The sequence below is a fragment of the Rhipicephalus microplus genome, chromosome X (genome assembly GCF_043290135.1).
Source record: "Rhipicephalus microplus isolate Deutch F79 chromosome X, USDA_Rmic, whole genome shotgun sequence".
In the NCBI taxonomy this organism is placed as follows: domain Eukaryota; kingdom Metazoa; phylum Arthropoda; class Arachnida; order Ixodida; family Ixodidae; genus Rhipicephalus; species Rhipicephalus microplus.
Window position 1 is genome coordinate 159,305,649 of NC_134710.1, and position 15,243 is coordinate 159,320,891.

Here is a 15,243-nt window from a genome sequence, read left to right on the forward strand (position 1 = left end):
AAAATGCTGTAGGCATGTGTGCTCAGATTTGGGTGCACGTTAAAGAACCCCAGGTGATCTGAATTTCCACAGCCCTACACTACGGCGTCTCTCATATAATCATTTGGTGGTTTTGGGATGTTAAACCCACATATCAATCCAATCAATGTGTAAAAGTGTAAACCACTTCTTCAGCACAGCCAACAAAGTCGTTTTTCTGTAAGGCTTGTCACTGTCTCGCTTTATTATAGACGATAGTTTTTCTGGGGGTACTTCGACGCAAAAATATTGCTCTGTCTGTCTGTACATTTATCCGTTTGTCCACCGTAACAATACCTAAACGGCATCACGCGATACCCCAAAGGGCCAACCTCATCCGCAGCACCCACCAATATTGCTCAAGTTTGAGCGTTCATACTTGTGCAATTGTCTATTAAAAAGCCCTTATTGCGCATATCAGAGGCACCATAACAACACGTCAATGTTTTGTATGTGTGCCGTTACACTAGAGAAGGCAGACATAAGTAATTCTAAGGACCGTAGCGTTTATCACACTGCGCTGACAGTGCAATGCGATGCTCAAAAAGGCAAGTGTTTTCAACGCTTTGCTAAGACGACACAGTGGTGGCACCTGCCCATTGCTTTGCGCTCTACACCTTATCGCCTCTGAGACAGGCACGCATCTGTGGGCACGCACGCCTTCCTTCGTTTTCGAAGATAACTGCCAGATGGCGCTCGTGTCTAACGTGCGTCGATGCGCTGGCTCGCATTCGGTTCACGGATCGAGACTCTCTAACGCAGGGCTTCCAGAATACAATTCGCCAATTTCCTTGCGCAGAACATCAAATAAATGTTTCGTTCACTCTCTCCACACGCAATACTATTGTCTTTAGACGATATTTGCAGTGAAACATTTAGATACAGGGCCAATTTTCAGTTTAGTACCCGGATTGACCAACCGACACAGGCTCACCAGTTATTTTTTTTTTTTGCTCTATCAGATTTTTTTACCATTTTTTTACTACGATGCGCAATTGAGTGAATGTCTCGTGCGTACTCAACCCGCAACGCTCAATCACAATTCGTTATGGCCTCGTACCATATTCTTTCTATAGTGATTGCGCCGCCGAAGTCTACATATAAATCAGAAGGCCTGCTCCTGGAAACTGTCAGCCATGCTGTGATGGCGTGACTTTTTCAAGCTGGTTTTGTAACACGAGTTGATTATGGCTCTTTTTACTATCTTTGAGTGCGCGGCGGATTCATACGATAAAATAGGCCATGGTTCCTATTACCAACAGCAGTGCCTCTGGCGCCAGCTTACTTACAAATGTAGAGTCAGAGAGTGCAAAGCGGGGGCCATTGATCATTACACGTGAATAGCCAAGCAGATGTTTGGAGGTTTTATTAGGTTTCTAGATTTAAAACTCAGCATGTGCCAGAAGCACTGCTGTTCGCAATATGAACTACGTGCCATAAAGCCTGCTTTATCATACCAAGCCACGCACTCACAGATAGTAAGAATAACCATAGTCAAATCCAGTTAAAAGAACGCTTTGACAAAATCATGCAATTACAGCATTGCTGATAGTTTCCAGGAGCAAACGCGCAGACGCATGGCAGTAGGCTCTCTGATTTATGCCTTGACTTCCGTGGCAAAGTAGAGTGTAGCAGGGGGGTGGGAAAAAAGTGTGAGCGTCAGGAGGAGAGATCAGGTAGAGAGGAGAAACAGCATCGCCTCGGCCTCTTTATATATGTTTAATAAAAGCTCGTCTGGTTACATTAGAGTACTTTCAAATTCTCATAATAAATACTCTTGTCATTAAATGCGAACGCCCAGTATTCACAGTGGCATAAGGTGTGCAGGAAGAAAAACTACCCATCACCCTAGCGTTTGCCGAAATGAGAACGCCTTGTTTTTTAGAATGTCAAAATCAGTCGTCATGTGGGTTTCAGTGCCCTCCTGATATAGACTGTGACAATCTTACCAGGTCTTCCACGCGGTCGTAAGTTTTGTTCCCTTTTCCACACTGCCTTACCTTATTGATAGTGTGTTGGCTCGTTTTTTGATTCAGACATAGTGACTTATAACATTCTGAGTGCTTCACACATTGAAAAACCTGCAGTTCAGTGGCTACGGCCGAGCACCGCACTATCAGAAAACTCTGCCTGTGGAGTTTCCTTTTACTAGATATGGTGATCACGAAAGTGAGGTTCCAAGGCTTAGAGGTCATGCAACTGATATGAATATGATTTAAATCGTATCAAGATTCAAGTATGTAAAAAATGTATTAAAGCAAGCATATCCCTTCTTTGGGGTGCATTTTAGAGTGTGCGTGCGAAATACACGTGCAAAGTAGGCGCAAAAAGCTGTCAGGTATAACATGAGCTCACATTATTACCTCTATTCGCAGGCTAGGAATTTTTCAGGTGTCACTGTCACAAATTGTATACATGGTAGTGGCAGTTGCCGGCGAAGATTATCTCGGAACTGCACAAATGCACGAAATTTTGTGGTTTGCTTGGCCTCCATCATTAAAACTGGGAAATTCATGATATTCCTCTAGTGTGATTTTCTACCACCTGTACCACACAGAGCTCTACTGGCTAACAATCGCACAAGCTCACTGTTGCCTATACATCCCAAATATTTTGCTTCAGAGGCATATTGATAAACTCTGCGAATCATCGCGCGACAATAGACTCACTGAAACACGCAGAAAGTATAGCTAAAGTACACGATCAGCCCCCTAACACATTTTCACAGGAATAATTTATTTATGAACTAACACTATTGTCAACCACAGTAGTACAAAACAAAAACCTCCCCATCACCCCAATCACCTTTGACGCGTGGGACTTGATTGTGCGTCGCTCTTTCTCTTTTTTTTTTTGTGAAGATATTCATAGCATCAACTAAAAGCCGCATCGTACCATCGACCACTTTCGCAGGAGTTGCGCACCGCTAAAACTACACAGGACCACTCACTACGAAGGTCAATTAGTTCTCGTCACGGAGACTATACACCTCTCAAGTTTAACGCATCACACCACCGCCAGCGGGGCAGCGTCAGTCCTTCGAGCTGTCTGACGCATGTGTTGCACACTTTTAAAGCAAAATGCAAAGCTGCAGCATGATGATTAGACAGTACGCGGTAGCAACACCTACAGGAAAATTGAAACTGCCTAGAAGCATGGCACTGAAGCTCAACTGTCCAGATTTGTTCCCGCGTTTCGCACGAACTGGTCGTGCCGGCCGACGGTACTGGGCCGCCGGCAACAATCGACCGGCCGTCAAAAGCTCGGTCGGCAACCGGACGCCGGCCTGCGATGGCACAACGCGCGTTCATAACGCCATAGCAGTGCGAAGTGGGCGGGACGCAGGTGGCTTAAGCTACGGAAAGTGCTGAGAGACGCGCGAGTCAGAGAGCGGCGCGCACTCGCCTGCCTCCTGGCATTCTTACGACGCGGTAATGGTCTAAAACCGCTGCAGCACTCTCGCCCTACGCGCGCATAAGTTGGCAGCTGCCGGCATAAGCGTACAAATGCTGATTATGGTTCGTAAAGGAAGTTTTCCTTCCCAATTCTCTGCGTTCATGACGTAGCTCATCGGATAGATGTTTTAAACCTAGTGAGTGTGCGCTGACGCGCAAGATTGACAATGGCACAAAAAAATGCAAGTGACGACCTAGCAGGGGGATTGAACCTAAAGGTTCGATGGAGGAATTCCTTCTCAAAAGGTGCCTGACAGTCATTCTCACACAAGAAAAAAGTAAGATTGTAATACACAATTTGCTGTGATGGACGACATCGTTATCGCAATTGCCTACCGGGAATCTTTGAGCATGAACGGACTTTCTGCTATCCAGCTTATGCGCAATACGAACACTTGCATGCTGCACACTATTATTCATTGTTGAATTTATTTTGTTTTCTTCGATATCATTCGCTCTCATATCAAAAAATACCACTTCCAGCTACTATGCCATCGCTTACCTCAGCTGTAGACATATATATTGTAAGTAACGACACGTGATACAATTAATGAGAGAAATAAAAAAGTCACAGCTTTGCCACAAAGGTGAAGCAATGAACGAGATAGCAAGAACATTGGAAGGTCACGCGCAGACTGATGACCAGCCGATCAAAATGTGTCCCACGTTTCTCACGCACGAATGACGCATGAAACGTACTCTCAAGTACAGGTAAACGCGAATAAGCAACTCAGTTGTTACTTCGCTGTGCCTGAAAACCGCGCTTTTTTCGCAAACGTAGACTGTGCAACAATTGAAGTGACCTTTGTGCACCCGGTAACTAAAACAGGATTGTTCCGGTAAAATATGAACGCCAGCCAAGACGTACGATCTTCCCTAACGCGAGATAAGGGCGCGCGAGGAGCGTCGACCCCCTGTTCTTTGTGGGGCAATGTGCGCGTGGGAGATAAGACCACGGACGCTCGTCGTGACGATGTTGCTACGCGCACTCATTGCGCCATCTTGCTGGTAATGCTGTAAACACGATAGTCCCCCTCCCCCCGAGATGCCTGTAACCAACGGTAAGTGGTAGATATAAATCGCTTGCCGTTTGAAGTTTGAAGGTCGTGCTCTTCGGCGGCTCAGTGGTTGACGCCTCGCACTCGCAATTCAGAGGACCCACGTTTGATTCCACGCACCGGAGTCTAGATTAGATACGTATACATATACGGTGAGTGACGACGACGCCGACGCCGATGCTGACACTGACGCCAGCGGCAAAGTTCAGCCGAGAGTGTCCATATGAATGATAAAACACAATTTCATTACAGAATCAGTCAGCGCATGCCGTGTGAAATTCTATCTCCCCTGTCTCTTAACTGTCAGACATAATTCCCTGAGATACGGCAGTAGCAAGAAAAAAAATGAAAACTGCCACGTGCTGGAGAAAATACTAGGCTTTTAGTTAACTTACAATATATATATATATATATTTGACTTCAAAGAATTCCTCAATATTTTATAATCTTTTTGAATCAATCTAACATACATTCCGCACTGAGAGAAAACACGAGCTATATTTATGTATACCAACTTCGCTCGCACAATACTGCTCCTTTGTTATCCATCACTGGCAAGCTGTCACATTGTCTACCACTAAGTGCTGCCCAGACCACTGACCAAACGCGAAAGGCAAAGTAATTCACACATAAAAATTTAATTACATCAACGTTTATTCTCTCAAACTATGAATATGGTCTAAACATGACTGATGCAGTCGGTACAATGAAGCCAAGAAAGATATAGGGGACACGTTTGTAGTCTTACTGCAGTAGTGCAGTAATTGAGATGTAGACGATTGTACAAAAGATGACTATAATATCAACATAAAGTGATCAATGCCGAGGCCGTAAATGCATCATAGATACATTCTCAGTAACTCGTAGGAAAATTGATCGCATTGTAAAGAAACTGAAACTTCACTTCAGTGGTTGAAAGGGCTTAGGCGAAGAGCAAAAGTTCTCAAAAGTTTGAAAGACTAGAAGGGACTGGCTACGTTCTGAAACACTGTCCATATGGTTAAAAGATTGCCAAACATATATTTATGTGTACTTTAATAAAGAAACAGCTTTATTTTTTGTTTGAGATAATTCTGTAGTGATAAAATTACGGTAATAGGATGACGCAGACCATAGCGGGAGCTCTAGTTTAATTTTGATCACCTATAGGGTTCTTTAAGGCGAATCGAAAACTAAACGAAGGGGCGTTGTCTGAATTCCGCCCCCATCAACATGAGGCGGCCACTGTGGGAATCGAACGCATGTCCTCTAGCGTGTGAGCGTAACGCCTTACGGGTTAGGCTACCACGGTGGTTCCAGTCATTCTTATGCGACAAATACGTGGCGCTAAATCTGTGACTACATTAGTCGCAGGTTATGAATGGCAAAAGTGGTCACATTGCGTCGGGCTCTCTTTCTCTCAGTTTTATCTTTGGCAGTTCTTTGTCGTTGGGCTTTACTTTTCGCGCTAGAAGAGTACCTGCATGAGCATTACTCATGATTTATCATAAAAAAGGTACGCAGTTTCCACGAGGTCGTGTCAGGCCACAGCACAACGATGCTGGTTGATCTCACGATCTCTTATAATATAATATGGTTGAATTTGGCTGCTTCAGTATTATAACGTCGTGGTACTTGGCTACACATCGGTTAAACTTCACTGTTCGAGGTTCGGAACATTCGAGATCGGCTTTTCGTTGCCGTTGTCTCCCTCGCATAGCGGCGAGCACGGAGGAAGGAGGGACCGCGAGTCTCGCTTCGCAAAACATGTCCTCCTTCTCGGGAGTACGTAACTTCTAATGGCGACCCATGGCAGCAACTGTCTCGACACGGCGAGATTTTGTTTACTTAGCTCGGGCGGGGTTACTGAGTAGCTGACGCCTCGACATGACGTCACTCCAGCTGGCGCGCAGCCATGTTTTACTTCGCACGAGTGCTCCGGTGCGGTCAGCGCGTAGCTGCTACCCCGGTGCACACGCGGCTTGACATGACGTCGTCATACCAGCTGTGGTTGCTAGGCGACGGCGCATGGAGGTTTTAGGAGATAGGGTTGGACACATTACGGTTAGAGTAAACAGCGTCGCTGTTAAACACTAAGCAACTCCCATCAGCAGTTTACTGCTCTAATATAGGCGAGCGAACTGAAAAGTGACCTCGTTTTGACGCACTCAGTATCGAACTCACGTGTGCATCACACTGCTCGAAAGAAAGAGTAGAGCACCCCGAGTAGAGCTTACAAAACGCCGCATAGGCTCAGAGAACGGTCAATTCCTTCGACTATACTGTGGCAGAAACTTTTAATTACGCACTTCTCCAACTCTTCAGTCAACCAAAATAAGTTTCTTTTATTCAATTCTTCCATGTGTGCTACAAAAGGCGGCCCTGCGTGTTGTAAATTACCGTCAAACGTCGCCCACCGACGAGCGGCTAAATAATCCGACAAGTGAGCTTTTGCTTAACTTCTGCTTTATGTAGCAAAACATTCGCCGTTCAAAGGGCACCCTCTCACAGCGGTTAGGTGGTCAATACAGCAGAGCATATCAAACTACGAAACCTTTAGAAAGCGTTGTTAAAAAAACTATAAAATTGTGGAATCATGGTAATAAGGTAAAACGGAATGTTTTGACTAATATTCACTCCTCTAGTTATTACGTCACAGACAAGAACGATTGCCCAAGTCTCATACTCCGCACCATCACAGCGTAGAGCGAACGGTGTTAGGACACATGTCTCATGTAACCTAGCCTAACCTAATTTATCTTCATGCAAGCAAACAGAAGCAAAGAAGTTAAAAAGAAAAGTAGGGTAATGCAAAGAAATTAAAGTTACAAAAAAGAAAACGCAAGAGATTGCCAAACCAGACAGTCTGCCTCCTCAAAATGGCAAGCATGAGGTCCTCCGTCCAATGTATCACAGGCGTTCTGACGTCCAAGCGAAGCGAATATGGCTTAATGTTGTCTTATTTTTGCTGGTTTCCGTTTCTTAATATTGCAAATAAAATAACGAACCTTAATGGAATTATTAGCTCTCGAAGATCACATCACATCCTAATTCACCGGAACGAAGTCCGCAGTCATTTTTGTACTGATGACTTTCTGATCTGGAGTCAAGATCATGTTTACTCATTGTTCTCCTACGCTAGGGGCAAGTGAGAACGAGAGTGATATCAATCCCAAGCGAAGCATGAGAGAGAAGCGGACAAGCGCGGCTCTACACGAGTAAGAGAAAATAAGAACTTCTTTATTCGCACCATCATATCATCGCGAACGTCGATGAGTTGTCTGTCTCACTAACTTGTGAGGATTACTTTTTCTTTAGTTTCAGTGTGTTTTTTTGGAATGTGCTCGAATAACTAGGCGTGATTCGAGGATCGTATTTTGCATCGCAAACCAAGACAGGCGACGACGTAGGTGATTGAATATCTTCTACACAAGCCCTTGTTTACACAAACTCGAGCCAAACATTTTTTTTACGTCAGTGCGGAGTTTGCAAACCAGCGTAGCCCGTCCACGTTTATTATTGGCTACATCGCTCGTACAATGTAAATGATCCTTGTTTGCCTAAATTAGAACTAGTGCCATCGTTTCTTAGAAAGGTGTCTCTTTCTCTTCTCTTTCCTCTCTCTTTGCCATCTTTATACTCCCTTCCCCCATTCCCCCAGCATAGGGTAGCAAACCGGGCATGTGCCTGGTTAACCTCCTTGCCTTCTCTCTTGTTGTTCTGGTCCTCCCCCTACTTTTTCCTTCTTGTTGAAGGGAGCGACGAAAATTCTGTCCACTGCACCTGTATTGAATGATCACGGGGCCTGTGATTGTGCGGCGTGCACCTCCACACTAGGGCACGGGAAATATTTTTCGGGGGATACGATGGCGGGATCAACGAAGAGTGAACTTAACGAACAACTAGAGCGATATCTGATAAAAGTTATTTTTAAACACTTTTCACAGGCTCCCTGTAATCTATTGTTCAAGATTAAAACCACAGAAACAAAACTATAGCGTGATCATAAAACTACATCGCAGGTTCTCGTGCGTGCATGCACGTATAGGCAGTATAGTTTGTTATTTGTAGCGCGAACGCATCTCTGAAGATTAACCTGAACATCCGAGACCTTGTGACCCTGGCGAGATAATTCGATAAACCATAATTACGTTAGGACTATAGGAAGGTGCGACCATCAAAGACTGCGTAAATTCAGTGGTAAGCCCGTATATTTTCCACTTACCTGCCAGCTAATCTCCTGTTTGCCAGATATATTACGCCTTCAATAGTGCACTAATCTATACGTTAGGTTTTATTGTATCACTATTACTAATACAGTTTGTTCGTCCATCTCGCAAGTTTCCTTTTCTGTGCTGTCTTTTTTTTTTCTCTTCAGTTTTGTTTGTCGCTTACCTTACTGTTTATTTCATTTTCTTTCATCGTATGTTATGCGTCATACTTGTGAAATAGTTGCGAGAAATTCCCGAAAATGAAGCGAGTACCATATTTGCTCATTTTCTACTCGATCTGGTATTTTTCTTGCTTCTCTAAAAGCGGTATTTCTCGCATAATGAGATAATAATAGATCGATGGCGCATTGTTTAACAACCACTTGAGCCAATGGTTGCATGCACCGCATCATTGGAACAGGGAGGAAGATGTAAGAGAGGAGAAGATCTTTCCGCACAAACACTGTCTCGGTGACCATAGTTTTTGAAACAGTGTAAATTGTATTAAAAATCACGCCAAGGCTTTTCAATCGTCTGTGTAGGCTGTGACGAAGGTCTTTCAGGTAATTTCTTTCGCGTAGGGAGCCGTTTGCAAAGCTTACCGGACCTGGTGCAAGGAGTGTTCTTTGCTTCGTCTTTCCTTGTTGTTCTGTACACATACGCTAGGGCAATTGCACAGAACATGTGTGATCGTTTATTTGCCTTCAGAAACTGTGCCTTCACGAATTCCCTGAAGCAAATACACCTGGCATAAGATAATGACACTCCAATACATAGAAAACAAACACAATTGAACCTCCTCCCGTCGTGGTAAGGCTTGCAGACTGTCTGGATGGCGATACGTTTGTAAAGCCGTCCCAATCCCACTCCACCACCAACTCGATCGTGTGCGAAATCGCGGAGCTTTCCCGCTGCATCTCCTCTTGACGTTGAGAAGGCAACACCACCGGCACCACAGAGCGGCTGCGTCCACTCGCACCTTTCGCGCAACGTCAGAATGACTTGGCAACAGCTTAAATAAGTAAAATCTCGTGTCCTTCGTCAACTGTCCGATGATAAAATTCTTTTATGTCGACGACAGGCTATTTTGCGGTGTTATGCAGAAAATCTCATTGATGTGCAATGCGCGTATTTGTTTCATGTCGTCCTTATTTGCTTGACCCGCTAGACAATATGTGCTCACCAAAAAACCCTGCACGCTACAGCTGACAGCCTTTCCGAAAACTGTACAAGTGAATCGACCAGACAATCAACGTCTCAAGTCTATCTATATCAAGCCGTGCAACAACTTGTTCACGGGAGCTCTTAAGAATTTTTAGATTCCCGACGAATTGATTCCCGACGAGTGTGGAGTCAAACTCACAAAACAATATTACTGCGCAGCTCCCGTGGTGGGTGAAGAAACGTTACAAACCATACAGGATTCTTTTTAAAAACAAAAACTTAGTTTATTGGTGAATCTGCTAGGTGTCGTCGAATTGATTGATTGATATGTGGAGTTTAACGTCCCAAAACTTCCATATGATTATGAGAGACGCCGTAGTGGAGGGCTCCGGAGATTTCGACCACCTGGGGTTCTTTAACGTGCACCCAAATCTGAGAACACGGGCCTGCGACATTTGCGCCTCCATCAAAAATGCAGCCGCCGCAGCCGGGATTTGATCCAGCGACCTGCGGGTCAGCAGCCGAGTATACCTTAGCTACTAGACCACCGCGGCGGGGCGAAGTGTGATCGAAGTAACGCAGTTTTGAATCAAGACAAACATACTTAAAATTTCTACTTCCAGCACTGAGTGAAACATTGCTTGATTTTTTCTAGTTCTTAAATAATAAATAACATAAAATAATAAAAGAAGTAGCCGATGTCACGTATATACCTCAGCGTTTCCACAGCAAGCGAGTTGGACCTTTATGCATAAAACGAACTATCATGCACATTTCTGACACCACCAATTACAATGCCTAAGGGCAGGCTTCGGAAAACTTTAAAAAAGCGAAACTACGCGTAAGAAACGAGGTTAAGAAATGAAGGTTGCACAGTGGGCTTGTTGGTTATTGATATTCTCTGAAATATAGCGTAGAGTATTTGTTATGGGTCTTCTTCTCTGTCCCGTCCTGGATGCACTATACCTAAGATACTAATAAATTGATTCCTATCAGTATACGTTACACTGATCCCAACTGCGCTTCGGTGGCGACTCTTCAACGAGAAGTGAACGCTTACCTGAGCTTCAAATAAGCGCAACTCCATTAACCAAATGCCTTACAGATTTGTTTTAATAAGTTAAAAGTGCCTCCGTATTCATGACAGCAAGGCTCCACTAATTCTATTGTGGCTTCCCGGTACTCAGTGAATAGTTAATCTTAGAAAAAAATAGAACATCAAGTGCTTTAAGAGACTTTATACGAAGCAGAAGTATTCATTTCGTGTTTGCGAGTTCTCATTTCTGAACATTCACGCAGAGGAATACATCTAGTTGCTCTCAAACTATTCAGGTATTTCTACTGCTAAAGACATATTTACCTCTGAGTGAATAAGATATCCCAAAGTATCTAAACCCGAAGAGTCGCTATTTCTCAATTTACACGTGGCGGCGAGTGGCCCGCACTTTTTGTCCTCTCTGGTATTGTAAACACAATAAAGGCTGCACGTTTCACCTATTTTTATAAACAACCAAAATCTTCATTTCAATAGTTGTCTGTTAGTTTTGAGGGGGAGAGGATGGAAGGAACTTCGTTTATTTCACTTGGTTGCTACAGATGTAGGCAGTAGATTTATTTTCTTCGGACATTTCTAGAAGCCTCCATCTAATTCATTACACACAGTGACTAGTTTGATAGGTTTGTTCGCCATTACACCACCCCGAAAGTGTGCCTATATAATGGAGAACGGCTTTAATTGTGAGTGATGTCACTTTGAAGTAACGCGCTTATGCTCAGAATAAATAGTGTGACAGACCCCTGCTCCCGACACTGGAGACTGTTATACTTTTTTCTCTCTCTCTCTCACTCTATTTACGGCAGACGTGATTAGTCGCCACGAGGGAGAGAGATTGAGAGACGTGCTCAGCAATCACCGCGAAGAGTGATAACCCAAGGCTACAGCGTCGGCACCGAGTTCGATATACTTGTATTTTTGCACTCCATAAATCTTCATGACGCAGTTGGCGGCTCCATAAATCTCTACTCGCCTTTATTAGTAACTCAGAGGAGCAGCCTGCGGCGTGCCACAAGGCATCGCGTTACTTCACGAGTCGCCCGTAGCTGCGTAACTCGGCCGTTCAAAATGATACCAAAAAATGTTAATAAATATTGTCGCCAGTGCATTGCCTCCCCACTCTCTGTTCACCCGCGCGTTATATCGAAACGTGTTTCGCAGATTGGCTCGGCACTAAATATGTGGGAAGCGCCATACGTATGGTATTTATACCCGCTGCGATGGCGAGCCAAGTCCCGCAAAAGGCACTCTTGTCTTAGTCGGCTACCGCCAATGTATTGATGAAACACCGCCGCCTGGAAGCCCTATGCATTTTTAATCCGCCCCATCCGAGCACTGTCTACGTTTCGAATGAAAACAGAATTCAGCGGGCGTGCTTCAGAGCCGCGTGCATAGAGCGCTAATTCACCGCATTCTTTTCATGTCACTATCTGAGGCAGTCGACCCCTTCGACGTTTTTTTTTTATTATTCTATTATGCGTGCGTATGCTTTTTCACGAACGCCCATCAGACGGGCTTTACCACATTAACTTTGAAAAAAAAAGAGCTTTATATCGGATAAAGCACGTTGGTAAATGCATTGTTTCTCATTTCCCGGCATGCCCAGTTAGAGTATTAAAAAACTGACGCAATCAACGTTAGACACTCCCGGCATTTTCAATACTGTAGCAGCACGAAAATCACGCGATCACTATACAGTGGTCAACAAATCCACAGAACGAAGGTCGCAGTAGGTGTGCGAAGTGTTCGCAATACCAAAACGAGAGCTTCGTAGACGAGGCACTCGCTTAGGAACAACCAAAGGCACCATGCGTGGCTGCGTGAATGCTCACCTTGTGCAGACGTGTTCTAACCGTGCGCAAAGCGCGCTCCACGCGTGCATATTCAGGTAGCCAATGTGGTAAGAGTACAGCAAGTTTTACAGTTCGTATTCAGTGGCTGGGTCAAGCTGACACGAGGTCGACGAATAGAAGATGGAGGGGGGGGGGGGGGCACGCGATTAAGCTATTACGAAATTGTTTGCGTTATAAATACCTGATGTGTCCCGCCTTCTTCGTAAGACGAGCACTTACGCAGCAGCAAATCTTTAAGCGTTCATCGCACAATTTCTTTACCAACTATCAACAAACAGCAATGAGATTGTTCCTTGACTTTTCCTAGCTAAATGACAGTGCTTTCATTCGAACATAATAATTAATCTACTTTCTGTCTCAAAATAACATAATTAAGCAACGTCACACAAGGTCACCTAAAAAAAAAAGAAGGTTCACCACATCTCCCAATGAGGTCAGGCCGAAGGTGATCATTTATTCAGTGACGCACCTCGGTTACCTTCAAATGGGAATACAAGGGATATTATTATTCTAGAGAACGAAGCTTAATGTCTGATGTCTGCAATACTTCATAGGCCACACACTTGTTTTGAATGGAATAAATTAGTCGAATTCGATTCGAGTCAGTGAACAGAGGTGGGCGTCATTAACCGAAAGTGCAGTGCTCTCCTCTGTTTTACAACTACAAAAAAATTTCCGTAGAACAGCCCTACAAAACGTGGGTCTCGTTTCTGAAATGAATTAGATGTATTTACCATTCATTAAAGAAATGCTTAACGTACCCACATAACGTATACCATCTGTAACAAAGAAGCGTAAAAAGTTATCTTTGCTATTATCAGCCCACTAACGCTTATAACGGCATGCATTTAGTCGTTAAACCACTTTCCACCGCTAACCTACGTCAATAGTTAATCCCAGAGATATTGTGTTACTTCGTTATCACATACATAACCAAAAGAAGCAACGGCGCCTCTATACAAACTATGTCGGTCATTCACTGAAGCTAAGGCACCTATGTACGCTTACTTAGCTAGTTGGCGCTCATTTTAATAAAACATTTTTGTACAAGTGTACCGATAGCTCAAGTGTCGTTGAGCGAAAGCATATGCCTCTAAACAATTTTGTACTTACAGAATAAAAAAACATCATATTTACATGTTTTATACGTTGTTATTTATGTTGCAGCCTCAATAAAGACAAGTTCTGTCGAAACGTGGGCTCCAAAGACAACCCCTGTTCACAAATTTTCATGTCTTATAAGAACAAAATTTTATCCTGAGTCGAAGAAGAAAAAAATAAAGTCTGTAGCCTTGCTTTTCCGAGCGTGTTCAAATTTAAGAGTGTTTGAATACGCGCTAGAAATAAAGTAAAAACGGCCAAGTTTGCTTACTTGCGATATCTACATGGTCACCCCACTCGATTTGAATACAGAATTTGAAATGACCCGCAGCCGTCAGTAGCCCCAGGCTCACTCACAACTCAACGTCGCTGATCGCGTAAGTTTGAAAAGCCGTGTATTGCCGACCACACGTCCGGCAGTAGTTTTCTACTGCCACTCAAGGGTGCCCGCGAGTGCACTTTGGTAAGATGCTCAGTTCGTGACGCACGGTGCTGTGCACACCATCTCGACAGCGCATGCCCAATCACTGAAATGCACGCGTCGACTTGTGCGTGCGCAGGTAGACGGAATCGAAGTCTCACCTGGGCCGCGCGTACCGGCGCAGCTGACGCAGCCGGAGCACGCGGGGCTTCCCTGCAGGGAGCACGCGGGTCTCTCGGCAGCCGCTGGCGAGTGTGGCGTCGACGAGGGGGTGCGGTCCCCCGGCGTGCGCCCCGGGCCCGCTCGCCAGGCGGCGCCACGCGGCGCGCCCCAGGCCCGGGCGCGGCTGTTGCGCCTCAATCGGCCCGCTCGGGATCTGTGTCGAGGAGAATCAAGCGGAAGGCAAACCTTGACGCTCGTCGCGCAACCGAAGGTGCCACCGCCGGTTACAAATGCCGCGTCAGCGCCAGTGCATACAGCGCTGAGCCGAATGCGTGTCAGAGGTTCGCCACAGTCGTAATGTTTGCAAGCATGATCGAGGGCCGAGTATATTCATCCGCCACCGGGATGGGCAGCGACAGTGCGTTATATCTTTCACGTACATTGACTTGACGCGCTTTTTTTTTTTTTTTTGGAAGGACGACTCCTTATCAGTTTCGTTGGCTAACACGACAGACGCATGTTCGTCCCCACCAACGCACTGTTTCAGAGCAATGGCGAGCGCTTATCTTGTACTTTGCAATGTGTCGTTTAATTGTCCTTTGCGCTTACCTCGCGTTGTGATTTTTACTCTTGGTCGACTTCGAACACACACCTCAGTGTGAGTTCGTAGTTCTGCCTGCAGTTAAGATCATAGCGCGTCACTTTATATATAAAAACAACTCACTAAGGTTCTAGTAAGTGCTTTTCCATCTCTTCTTCTGCTAAGA

General features: G+C 44.8%; 1 protein-coding gene across 2 annotated transcripts in view; it reads right to left on the reverse strand.

The window, feature by feature from the left end:
- The window catches only part of LOC119176906 (uncharacterized), a 566,139-nt gene extending 551,549 nt beyond the window's left edge, over nt 1-14,590 (reverse strand). The window contains exon 1 of one of the 2 annotated variants that reach the window (XM_075878066.1): nt 14,476-14,590. The gene's annotated coding sequence lies outside the window, so the exon portion shown is untranslated. Of the gene's footprint in view, nt 1-12,973; nt 13,091-14,475 lie in introns of those variants that run through there. The other variant, XM_075878065.1, reaches the window with a different exon arrangement.
- Nucleotides 14,591-15,243: the final 653 nt, after the last annotated feature.